The 12,647-nt window shown below is 36.9% G+C and overlaps 1 long non-coding RNA gene across 1 annotated transcript in view; it reads left to right on the forward strand.

Moving 5' to 3' along the window:
- The window catches only part of LOC122459995, a 69,531-nt gene extending 57,318 nt beyond the window's left edge, over positions 1-12,213 (forward strand). The window contains exons 2-3 of the long non-coding RNA XR_006281000.1: positions 437-518; positions 12,151-12,213. This is a non-coding gene — a long non-coding RNA (uncharacterized LOC122459995). The remainder of the gene's footprint in view (positions 1-436; positions 519-12,150) is intronic.
- Positions 12,214-12,647: the final 434 nt, after the last annotated feature.

Raw genomic sequence — 12,647 nt, forward strand, 5'->3', positions numbered from 1 at the left:
AGTGAAACTCATTCTTTAGAAATGTTAGCCAACAGGATGTTGGAGCAAGAATTGACAATCCATGAACTATATCACAAATCATGTAGATAGTTTTATTTTTTAAAACCACAGTCAATGGTTTTAACTGTCCCTTGACAGATATGCCTGTTAATTTCTTAGTAAGTCGCTTAAAATATATATTTTTAGAAGCTGAGCAAATGCTTGATTCCGCTTTAGAAATAAAGAAGTAGCAACCTCAATAGGGAAAAAACTATTTGGCTAACATTCCTGCAACATGTCTAGGATATGAGTCCCCCATTCACAGTGAATACAGTGAATGGTTACTATGTGAAACGTTGTGATTAAAGCATCTGTTACTAGTCTGTTAATTTGTTTTTTTTAAATGTAAGTGTGGTGCACAAGATCTGTGTGACTTTTACTTCTTTCCCATTCTCAGCGGAGGTAAGATGGGTATAGCATTTCCTGTATCTCAGTATGGAATGAAGAAAGCATAGTGGAAGCTGAAAGGGAAACGGAAGGTATTTAACAATGATGTTGGGAAATGCCTGATATTTAAATTTAATGACCAGATTGATTACATTAAGACACATACAAGTCACCTTCTCAGCTGGTATAATTCGGTGGGTTGCTATTGACTTCATGCTTGTGAGAGTTGGTGACTTCAATGAAGCTACGTCAGATTACACAAACTGATCTGTCCCAAGATGACATCCTGACAATACAAGGCATATTGAAAACTGAAAATGTGAGTCCAGTATAAACACTAACTGAATTTAATGTCAAAATAAATAAGACAGGGGCTACTGTACTGGTTGTATTATTTATTTTCATATTTAATTCCAGATACACCTCAATTCTCTAGTTAGAATGAAGTAGTTACAGAATTTACAATCCTCTGCCCCACAATGAGTCTGAATTAATGATGCAAAATTCAGTTCAGGTTGCTGTGGAGGGCATGGGCCTTCTCTAAAATCCCATTCACTTCATTGGAAGTTTAGGGTGCACAGTAACTCACTGCAGATGAATCGTGGATATTTCCCACCTGCTGCAAGGTAGCTATAGTGTATTCTAAGAAAGATACTAGCTCTGCTTGCTGTAATAGGTTTTTCATGGGTCTGAGACAAAAATAGACACTCAAGGGTCCTTCAGAGACAAGAAAATATTGCCTCTAATCTTTAGCTCCCTCTTTCTCCCTTATTTGAGTTTGTGCATCTTTACGTTTGCCCATTCCCTTCCATGAGTTCAAGAGTGGCTTGTTCCTTTCACTATTGGGTCTGATTGGGTAGATGGATGCTGTGTGGAAGGAGGGGGTTTCACTTAACCACTTTCTCTTTTCTCTCACCCACTTGCGAGAGGATGTGTTTGCTGTCGTGGCTTATATGCATTATTCAGATACCGTGCATCTCTGATCTCTTATCTGATTGGCTGGTGTGTTTTTAATGGGGCTTGTGTATATGAATACTTATTCAATGCTTTATGCAGTTGCCTGCTGGAGTCAATAAAACATTTTCCATAATGGTAGATTAGCTGGTCAGTCTGGATTTTTTTAGATTCCTCAAACCAAGCTTCACCATTGCTATTAAATGTTAGAGATTAAGCGTAACCTTCTGTCAGGTATCAAATGGCAGAAACCAGGGCTAGGTTCAATAATATATCTAGGGGATCCTTTCTAAAATAAATAAAATATGGCACAAGCCCTCACCTAAAGTATTTTAAATCTCCTAGTCCCCTTTAGGAGTATTTCTTCCCCACTTACAATCCCTAGGAGACCTTGGGAATAGAATACCACAAATATATTTTATCTGGGAAAACCACAATAACCAAATGTTTTCATATAAATTAGCAAACCCCAAACAGTGTATTAGGGGTATGGCCAATCCCTCACTCCCAGAAATGCTCATTGACGGTCAATAGGCATCAGAGAGTGGCTCTCTTCTCCTGGTCTATACCAGTCCAGTGAAGCCCACCAGTGAAGTCTAGTCCTGCTCCGACCTGTAGCTGCCAGTTTCAGTTTTATGAAGTCAGTTCCACCTGCTCAGCTGCTGTCTGGTCTGATTCCACAAATCCAGTCAGCAGCTGTTGCTGCTCCAGCATCACCAGCATCAGCAGGAGTAGTATTTCAGTCCAGTCCTGTCCTTTATTTCACAAAGTCAGTTCTACACAGGGCTCAGAATCTAACCCAGAGCACAGCAGGCCATCTAGACAGAGCTCTTATTGAATTTGAGTTCTCTACATAGAGAGAGAGTCCCCACTAACTGTCAGCTCAAGGAGACCAACTTTCTACAGTGTACATTTTGCAAAATGATACACCCTATAATGAATATTGTTACTTTAACAAATTATTACTTGTTAGACACATTAAACACAAAAAGCTATGGCAACAGAACATTAAGGTTGCTAGGTCAAGCACTTAGAAGTTAGAAAGTGCCAAAATAAAGTTTGCCGTGTGCATATGCTTTGGTAGTCTTTAATTATATGGTCACATACTACTTCTTCCACAGGACAGCTAATCAAATTTCATATTGAAGGTCTATTGATTGCTGTTGCTATTGTCTTACATTTTTAAAAGGAAAAACATCCACAGAGAAGTCACTTAAAATTTACAAACTGAGCAATTAATGGTATAATTATCAGACAGCTGTGAGTGACTGATTAGAGGAGTTTAGACTCTAAACTGCTGTTTAGAACTGTCTGAATCCTGCTTTCCAACCAAACCAATCTTCTATGCACATACGCAAATGAGTATATTACAGGAATATAGAAAGCATCGCCATCTGTCACATTTTTATCCCCCCTTCCTCCAATCACATTGTGCCTTCTTGATATATGTCCAATTTCTAAACTGAAATGAAGCTTTGATAACTTTTAGTCTCCCATTATAAATATAATGGCTTATCTTTTATCTTGCTGCACTGACATATAAATATATTATCATTGACATAAAGGTAAATACTTCACAGATTGCAGTATGCTAGATTTGGACCAACACAAATACAACACTGCAAATGTTTAACTCATTTGTAGATTACATGAACCATAAGAAATAGACTAAAGCCTAAATTTGACTGCAGTATTTATAAATTAATTGGAAAATGTCTACAGTGATAGTTCTTGAAAACTTACCAGTTGCATCAGATAACTAAATAAGTGTTTGCAGTATTTAAGATATTTCCTGTAGTAGTAGAGTAATGAACACTGGAATACTAAAGATACTGAGAAACTAAAGATAATAGCTGTTAGGTAAAATTTGCAAGTATTTAAGAATAGAACATTCTAACACTTTTTTTGGAAGTGCAACAGTACCGCACTAGTCACATTGTTAAATGTACATTCAGTCAAAAAATGGCAGTCTCTTCCTACCTCTTAGGAAAAAATATTATACCACTGTTCTGTAATGAAGTCTCATGTTGCTTAAGGCTTAATTATTTTTTCCAAAATATACAATAGTACAGAATATTTCCTAATATATTAAGCATTTTAATATATAAGTAAAGCAAACTACAGTTGTCAAAATAGAAGAAATACTATCTTGTGATGCTTTATCATTATGTCTTTAAATTGTATTTGTTCACTAACTGGCATTAATTCTCAAAATCCAGTCGTTTGCATTGGGTTTCCCTGTCCTTTGCTGAAGTAAGTATGTACAAACTTATTTGTATGTGTTGGCAACATCATAAATTGCTTGAGCCATTGAAAAACAATAAACTGAACATGTTACAAGAGGAACCAGTGCCTCTCATTGGTATTACCTCTTTCAAGATGACAGGAGACTCAAGAGGCCTGAGAATTCTTAGTTGTGCGAGTTTGTGACTAATAGGTGGTTTGATGTGACAAGAACGAGCTGTCAAGGGAAATTTAAGCATCTTTAAGCTCAATAGCCTTTGTGTCTCATTCTTTTGTAGGTTATTGTTGCGAGGCCTGCGGGGACCCCTTTTACAGTTTGCATTCACAGACAATATGTGATCAGCAAAAACTGTGTAGTTTTACTGTTATTGATCTGCTGCCATTCCATACTCTGGCTAATTTGCTTGTTAGCAGTAATTTTAAAAGCTAGTTATAGTTTTATGGTCTACCCAACTCAAATAGTTATTTTCTGTCTAATTAAAACAGTTTTGGCCACCAAAATCTCTTCTACTTTTTAGTAAAGGAGTGACAGTCCATGCTCTCATTTCTTCTTCTTTTCTTAATCTGAAGACTACTGAGAGGAAAGGTAAGGGTATTCCTTCTCAGAAACTGTTGAAGTATTATTAAAGCATTCAAATTTAGAAACTCCCATCATGCAAGGGGGGAAGCAATAGGTACTTTACCTGCGATGCATAAGAAATGCACTATGCATGCTAAAAATATAATATAATATTCATAGTCAGATAACCATCTTTTGTTGGGCAACTTCACAAGATCTTTACTTATCATATGAGTGGGAGAAAGAAAGGTAGACCTTGTCACCGTTCCTCAGTGGGTCACAGCTGAGAATGCCAAATTCAGGACAGACTGCTGAGAAATAGGACAGACTCACTCCATACTTGTGATTTATTCTCTCATTAGATTCTACCAAGCCAGTAACAAAAGTAAACTTCTGTCACACCACATTGGTTAACAAGAAGTCAATAATGCAGTCTCCTTAGCCATTCCAGCCCTTGGCTCACCACCCAGACACTAAACTCTATGATCGTTACTGAAAACCAATTTAATCAAATAAAGGGTCCTTCTAATCCCAAAAGATCAGACACTTTTCCAGGGCAATATATAACTCAAATCTTACCCAATAATCACACTGATACCAATCCTTCAGTAACTAAAAACTGAAGGTTTAATAAATAGAAGAAAAGAAGAAGGTTAATAGATCATATACATACAAATAATTGCAAAGGCCTTATATCAGGTTTGTAGCAGTGATGGAATAAACAAGCTGGCTTGTAAAGTCTTTCTGGTAACTTCCAAAAGATCAGAAGATCCTCAGTTCATAGCTCAAAATGTTCCTTTTAGTTCTAAATCTACAGTTCAGAGAATCAGGACAGGAAAGAAACAAAATGGAAATATCTCAGAGGTCTTTTTTATCCTTTGCCATTGTAACCCACACACCTTCTGGGTGTAGTGTTCTGTTATAGCTATTACCTAAGGCTGTAGAGCAGACTCATTCATTCTCTCAAAGTGGTCTCAGTGCCACTAGATGGGACAGAACACCACAGCCAAAAGGTTGTGTGCATTACATACATCCCCTAACTCAGAAAGCATGTCCTGAGCTTCAGATACTTCCCAGTTGAAATCCCAGCCCCTACTTGTAATGCTGACAGACCCCGGTTGTCGGTGGGCAGGATCAAACCTGGGATCTCTGGAGCTTAGTGCATGAGCCTCACCGCATGAGTTAAAAGCCATATGGCTTTTAGCTAAGGCTGTAGAGCAGACTCATTAACTCTCTCTCTAAAAAGAAAAGGAGTACTTGTGGCACCTTAGAGACTAACAAATTTATTAGAGCATAAGCTTTTGTGAGCTACAGCTCACTTGATCTTGGTGCCACTAAATGGGACAGAATACCACATCCAGGAGGTGTGTGGGTTATACCATGTGCCTGGATATCTATTGTCTCTGTTTGTGAAAATTTACTGGTCTAAAATGGATTCCAGGATCACATGAGCATGTCATAAGTCCTTAGATGGCTTGATGACTCCCAGGAGGTAGCTATTATCCATATTCTTACTGACGTGTCCATAGGAAGAGCTATCTGAGTGGAATGAGTTTCCACTGTGAGAGCTAAGTGTCCTTGATGGGCCATCAATGCATAGCTGTCTGGCCTTAATATAAATTTTACCTGGTGGCTGTTACCCAGGACTACAACACATATATATATATATAATGTCAGTACATAACCAACATTCATAACTTCAGATATAAAAATGATACATGCATATAAACAGGATAATCATACTTACCAGATCACAACTTTTCCAATGACACCTTACATGACATACTTTGTACAAGATTTGTTGCAATTGTATAACAGTAGCAATATCAATGATATGAATGGTCATATTCAATCATACAGAATCATAGACCCATAATGGGTAAACTTCAAAATGGTTGGATTTTAGATTTGAATAAATGGTCCTAAATTTAGCTACTTCTATGAATGTAGCCAAACTCCTTTCATTTGAAAATTGGGCAAAAAATCTCATGGAATTAGTCTTTTTTTATCATGGAATTCAAGAATTGTCTGGTTTTTCATGACTGGAAATATACAGTAATGAAACAGTTTTCTTTCAGTATTGCAGATCTTCCACTTCCAGTCCTAACCAACACTGGGAACATGAACATTTTTTATTTTTAAAGTTGTACCCCTCCCCCCCAAATTTGAGTTTAGTTCAGTTTGAGTTGTGGCTGGCGATTTGGGTTATGCAATATAATACAATCAATTCACCAGTCCTTGAAGCCAATACTATGTTCTTGCACACACACACAAAGAAATATTGCATCCGATGAAGTGAGCTGTAGCTCACGAAAGCTTATGCTCAAATAAATTTGTTAGTCTCTAAGGTGCCACAAGTACTCCTTTTCTTTTTGTGAATACAGACTAACACGGCTGCTACTCTGAAAGAAATACTAATATCTTGTTACTACAACAGGCCTTATTGAATACAAACTTAGATGTCTGAAAAGAACACAACTGTACAGCAAATTGGCACATGTGCATCATTAGTGTGATTGAAATCCCGGCTACTGTTCTTCTGTTATTGTTTTCACTCCTGGACCTGCAAACTTCCTCCCCTGCTCCTCAGAAAAATGATTCAAGAAAACAACTGTGACCACAAGAATTGAACATAGTTGAAAGCTACAGGCTCCAGATAAAAAGCTCTGGAATTTGTCAGCTGCTGTAAGCTAACTGTGTATCTGTCTTAGACCCTCTGATTAAAAGCTTGTTGAATTGCCATGGTTTCACTAGATGCCATGCTCCACAGATTTACCTTGGACTAATGGAATTTTATTTTCTGGGTATTCTACCAGAGAATGGTACTTGATAGGATTACTTATTGTCAAAGCCTAAAATGGAAACAAATAATACTCTGAATAACCGGCATAAATGATGTTTTACATGGAATTTGTAATGATCATCCGCAGATAACAGGAAATCACTCTATTCTATTGTAATACTAGCAAGACTTGAATTACCAATACAAATGTCATACTCACTCCAAGTATTATGTAATGGATTTACAACTTTCTCTTAACAGGCCTTTCAGAAAGATTAACTGTCAGATAGAAGATTCCCCCATAAGAAAATTAAAAGCTTTAAAAAGGAGTGCTTCAGCTTCTTCCATTTGGAGAAGCAATTCTCAATGTCTGTCTGATATTCTTTTGTAAGTAGCTAGCAGTTTGGCAATACAATCAGGATTGGAGGCCACTGGTGTGGCTTTCCTGAAATTTCAGGGAAACTGCTAGATATAGTAGAAGTAAATAGGATTCCCTGGTGTTCTGAGAACACCAGGAGCTAAATAAATCTGAATTAATCCTTTCGGGCTATATCATGACATTGCAATCTTCCCAGTACAAGATTCAGTGCCCTGTTGCACTAGCCCTAGAGCAACCCAGGAGAGAGATTTCAGAGTAGCAGCCGTGTTAGTCTGTATTCGCAAAAAAGAAAAGGAGTACTTGTGGCACCTTAGAGACTAACAAATGTATTTGAGCATAAGCTTTCGTGAGCTACAGCTCACTTCATCGGATGCATTCGGTGTGACTTGGAGGGTTTATAGAGCCTCTTTTCATCCCACACCACTATCTGTGATGTGTCATTAAGTCCCTGCACTGCTGTGCTACCTGGGACAGAATTCAGACCTTAACTTGTGTCCTTTATTCACGCTTCCTGAGAAACAGTTGCCTTTGCACTGGGTTTTCATGAACAATGAACTTCAGAATTATGTAAAAGAAAAAAGAGTAGCCCCCAAACTCACCCACCACAAAGAAGGTTCATTTGGCTGGTTGTACTCCTTGACAGATATGCCTTGCTAGATCTCCCGGCTTTTAAAATATTTGTATTTTTAGATTGTCTTGTGTAAAAAAAAAAAAAAAAAATGTACAATGGTTAAAAATACATCAAAACCTAAACTAAACAAGATAAACAAAAATGCTCAGACCCACATTTAACATTTCTTTCACTACCAAGTGATGCACTTTTGTAGTTTCTTTAAAATCAGCAGCAGCTGCTTTGGCTTTTTTGTGCTTAAGTCACCAACCTCAGGAAGAAACTGCCAAGTAGAAGAGAGGGATCCAGATGTTTTCTTTGATTTTACTAAAATGGGGAGGAAAAGATACTGTTGAAAGCTCTGCAATCTTTTTCCCAACTCCACCTGTCAGGTATTGCAGTTTCTCTGCAAAGGGTTTTAATGAAGCCATTGTAAAATTATCCAGGAGACCGTAATCTCCTCACAAGGTTGTTGGGTTATACTCAGTTTCCTGACATAAGCATCTTCATTGGTTCCTAAATCCACAGGCTTTATGAAAACTAGTGACTTTCTGTTCAGGTCTAAATATTAATAGTATGCAAAATATTTAGACTACTCAGTGTGCAGATATTATGGAAAATCATTAGGTTTAGGTGAACTCTTGAGTAGGTGTCTGATGTGCTGACTTCTACCTTTTTAGAATGTGAAAATCTCAGATTTTTATAGATTTTTATAGGTATCTTTGGTACCTAGATTATTCATTCCAGCAGCCATTCATTAAATACATTGATACTTTAATTGTTTCTAAGAGTGGCTGCTTTAGTTGTAAGTTGTACTGGGGATTGTCTATCAATAATGTGAAGGTGCCTATGTTTTTTGCCACTAATTTTTTAACAGTCTTGGTGAATAAGTGCTAATATGACAATTAAAATATTTGGTTATTATAATTTTTGTTGGATTTTGGCCATGCATTTCCCACTGCCCTAAATTTTGAAGCAGTACACAAAGATAGAGCTATTTAGCTCCTATTAAAGTCAATGAGTCCAAGGAGTCATAACTTATATAATTCTTTCGCTATCTTATGCCCAGTAGCTCTAAGAGAGATTTTATACATACAGGCTTCTCAGATGTCCCTAAGCACATCTTTCCATTCTGTGCTTCATATCTAGTTTATGGCTAATTTCATTGCATATGTGACAAATAATTGACTCCTCAACCTAATCAGAAGCCCCTCCCTCCCTAGTAACTGGTAGAATGAACTGTAACTGCTTTATGGCCCGACCCACATCCCAAACAACCTGTGACTTCTAATTGGAAGAATGGGGGGCTGTTGGGTGAAGCCACTGTAGAAGATGTGGGGTCAATAAGGAAGCCTCTGAGGATTGGAAGCCAGGGAAGCAGAAAAGAGACTGAGGAAGCTGAAATGAGTGTAAACCTACAGTTGTGGAAGTGGGAGGCTTAGCCCAGATAAGTTAGTGGTATTTTGCCTGAAAGAATAATAGCCCCTGCAAAGGTATGTTTATGCTGATCAGGGAGCCTCTGAAACAAAGTCAAAGGGGTCATTTGTGCTAATTCATTAATGCTCATTGACATTGGAGTTTTAAAGTGATGAAGTTTGCCAGTATAACTACCATTTACAAGGCCCAGATTAATGGAGTAATATGGCCCTAAATAGGGAAAGAATTCAGACTCCACAATTTTTTTAAAAACTTTTTTTATGAAGTTTAAATCTTTGTAACTATATTCTATACATTAAGAAATATCATTGTGAGATACAGTTTATATGATAAATGCTATACAAAATAAAGTTGTATAAACTGAAAAAAAAAGTTTACATTGCCAAATGATAGTCTTCAGACTATATCTAACACTCCCAAAATTCAAAGAGGTTTGGATCCACTGTTCTGGTTAGGACCCACTTGGTCTTAATCTATGCTGTCTTTTTATTCTTATCAGAGACTTGACCACAGAGGGAGAAAAAATAGACCAGAGAACAGTTGCTCTCATTATGTCTATACTGAACTTGCTTCCATGTGTGTGTAGTTTTTGTCCATTGTTCCTGAAAGCATGAACCATACTCTTTCTCACTGACGTATCCAAATTTTTTTTCTTTATACATTTGCTGGGTGTTTTATAAACCCTAAATCCTGCACTGAAGTTCAGCAAAGCACATGTTCAACATTAGCTACTGATCAAGTCCTCGAAGGTCAGATCTAGCTTACAACACCCTGAAAGTTTGGACATGAATTCTGGTTTTGTGCATTCTTATGGAGATGAACCAAAGCCAAAACTTGAGACCATATCTAATGCCCCCAAAGTTCAAAGAGGTTCAGATCCACTGTTCAGGTTAGGACCCATCTGCTCTTAATCTATACCATTTTTTGTTCTTATCAGACTTCATAAATTCAAGTTGCAGAGGCATTTTCAAAGAACTAAATTATAACTAATTAGTTCTTCAGGTTGCCTACAAGCATATTACATTTAGATTTACAAACTTGCTTATATGCAGTATTGTTTACTATTTTCCCTCAAGGAGCTGTCATGAGTCTACTTTGTTTTCTTTTCCGTACAGCTAATAAAGAGAAACCATTTTTAAGTGTCCTATTTATTAAACTGTCAGGAAAGCAATAAGGATGTATGTCTTTTTGTTGATCAGATATAAGAAGAATTAAAACTGAAACCTTCATAATGACTTTTTAAATCTTCCAGCATGAGTAGATAACATCAAAAAAAAAAAAAACACCCAGGAAAGGAGTATTTTTGGCATCAGAATGAAGACTCATAAAATGTTTTCCTTATTGCTGTATATAGTATTGTAGGTACCACAGTGATTGAAGTAGTGTGCAATATTAAAATTGCTAGCAAAACTTAGCTGAAGTAATGTTTTACATGTTTTGTAAAAAATACATTAATCTCATCTCATAGGAGCCATCACTGTTACAACTAACCCCAGAGCTGTAAAATGAGCTGTAAAATGGATTTGATGTTAGAATATTAGAAGTTCTGTCATTATGGGTAAGATTAACTATATAGTCTGATAAAGGTCTATTGCTTTTCGTGATGCAGTGATGTCTAAGACAAGAAACCTCTTAGTAATTATAGCTGACTTAGTGGAAATAAAAGGGCAGAAAAGAGGCACACTGGAATAATTATGAGTAATGGAGAGACAAATGCTTTGAGCAAGGTAACAGGGAGATAGCAATTTCATGGGGATAGATAATAGAAAGGGTTAAGTCCCAAATAAGTTAGAGGAATTAATTCTGGAATAAAGTTATAATTTACTTCTGTCCAACAGAGTGGTAAATGAGGACTTTGTCTGATCTGTGAGATTTCTCTTCAGAGGTATTTGCAAGATTGTTGTAATGCTCTTATTGACCTTCATGGTTGTTGTGCGCATGTATCTAAAAGCAGGTGTTGTCACACCAGGCCAGATTTTCAAATGCTTGGGATCCACAAAAGGGCCAGACATTCAAAAGAACTCACCTCTCATTTAGGCACCTAAATCTTATTTTAGAGCCTAAATGGGAGCTAATCTTTGAAATCTATTTCTCAGTATCAAATCAAGCACAATCCATGTAAATGTTCGCATTTTCAGAAGGAAGACCAACGTACTCATTAATATAAACCAGGTTCAGAAATGATTAACAAGCTATCTGCCCAGCCCTAGAGTATGTTAACACTACATTCATTTCAAAACAAGTAGACCAAGGGATCTGGTGACAATGACATTAATACACCATACATGAAACCTGGAAGGAATATGCTAATGTGCTCAGATACTCTCATGATAATTACAGCATGTATACCTCAATAGATAAATAGGATAAAAGAACTTCAAAGGGTATAGGCCTACACAGGCGAGAGAAGGCCATGTTTAAACAACACCGTAGCTGCATGAATGGCTTGTATTTAACATGAGGAGTGGCACAAAACAGTTCTGGTGGCTACAATGAGCAATATTATGAGATGTTAGACATTGCATGATAACTTTTCATTTTTACCTTTTTATTACCTAAATTTTAAGAAATCTCATAAATATTAGTTAATAAAATATTGACTTGTGGAAGCTGAAATTTCTAGGATTCCTCCATTTTAAACTGGAAATCACCTATTACCTACTGTATACTGCAGTTTACCACAATTTTAAGCTAATTATATAAGACTACCTGTCCCTAACAAACAGTGGCCTTAACTGTTCTGCTCATTCTCTTCACAGCTGCCAAATGTAATGGGGCTGATTAACCTGCAACATTCAATGTGGGATTTATGCATAAACAGAGAAAGTGAGTATTTAGTCATAGCATTTGGTTCCCCAGTGATCCCAACACATTTGCCATATCTAATGGCTACATAATGCGAAGTCCACTAATCAATGCTTTTCCTTTTCTAAATCACAGAGATGCTTTCAGAAATCCTTTTATAGTCTTTTATATTTTTCTTTTATGCATCCAGGGCCAGAGTTTCAACTAATGGATTAAAAATTGTGTTTGCAAAATTTGTGTCTGGGTCCAATCAAGTACTTTTCTGTGGAAAAATATGTAACTGTGAGCACAAAATGATTAACTCCTTAGGTAAGACTTCCTGATGATATTTTACAGAGTTATTTAAACATTTTTTCTTCATATGTCTCCCAACAGCTGTTGGTTTCTTCCAGTTGTTGTGTGGAGTCTGGTGGGACAGTGGGTCTACGATAGGTGGTGTCAAGGACTGGGG

This window comes from Dermochelys coriacea, chromosome 4, assembly GCF_009764565.3.
Source record: "Dermochelys coriacea isolate rDerCor1 chromosome 4, rDerCor1.pri.v4, whole genome shotgun sequence".
Classification (NCBI taxonomy): domain Eukaryota; kingdom Metazoa; phylum Chordata; order Testudines; family Dermochelyidae; genus Dermochelys; species Dermochelys coriacea.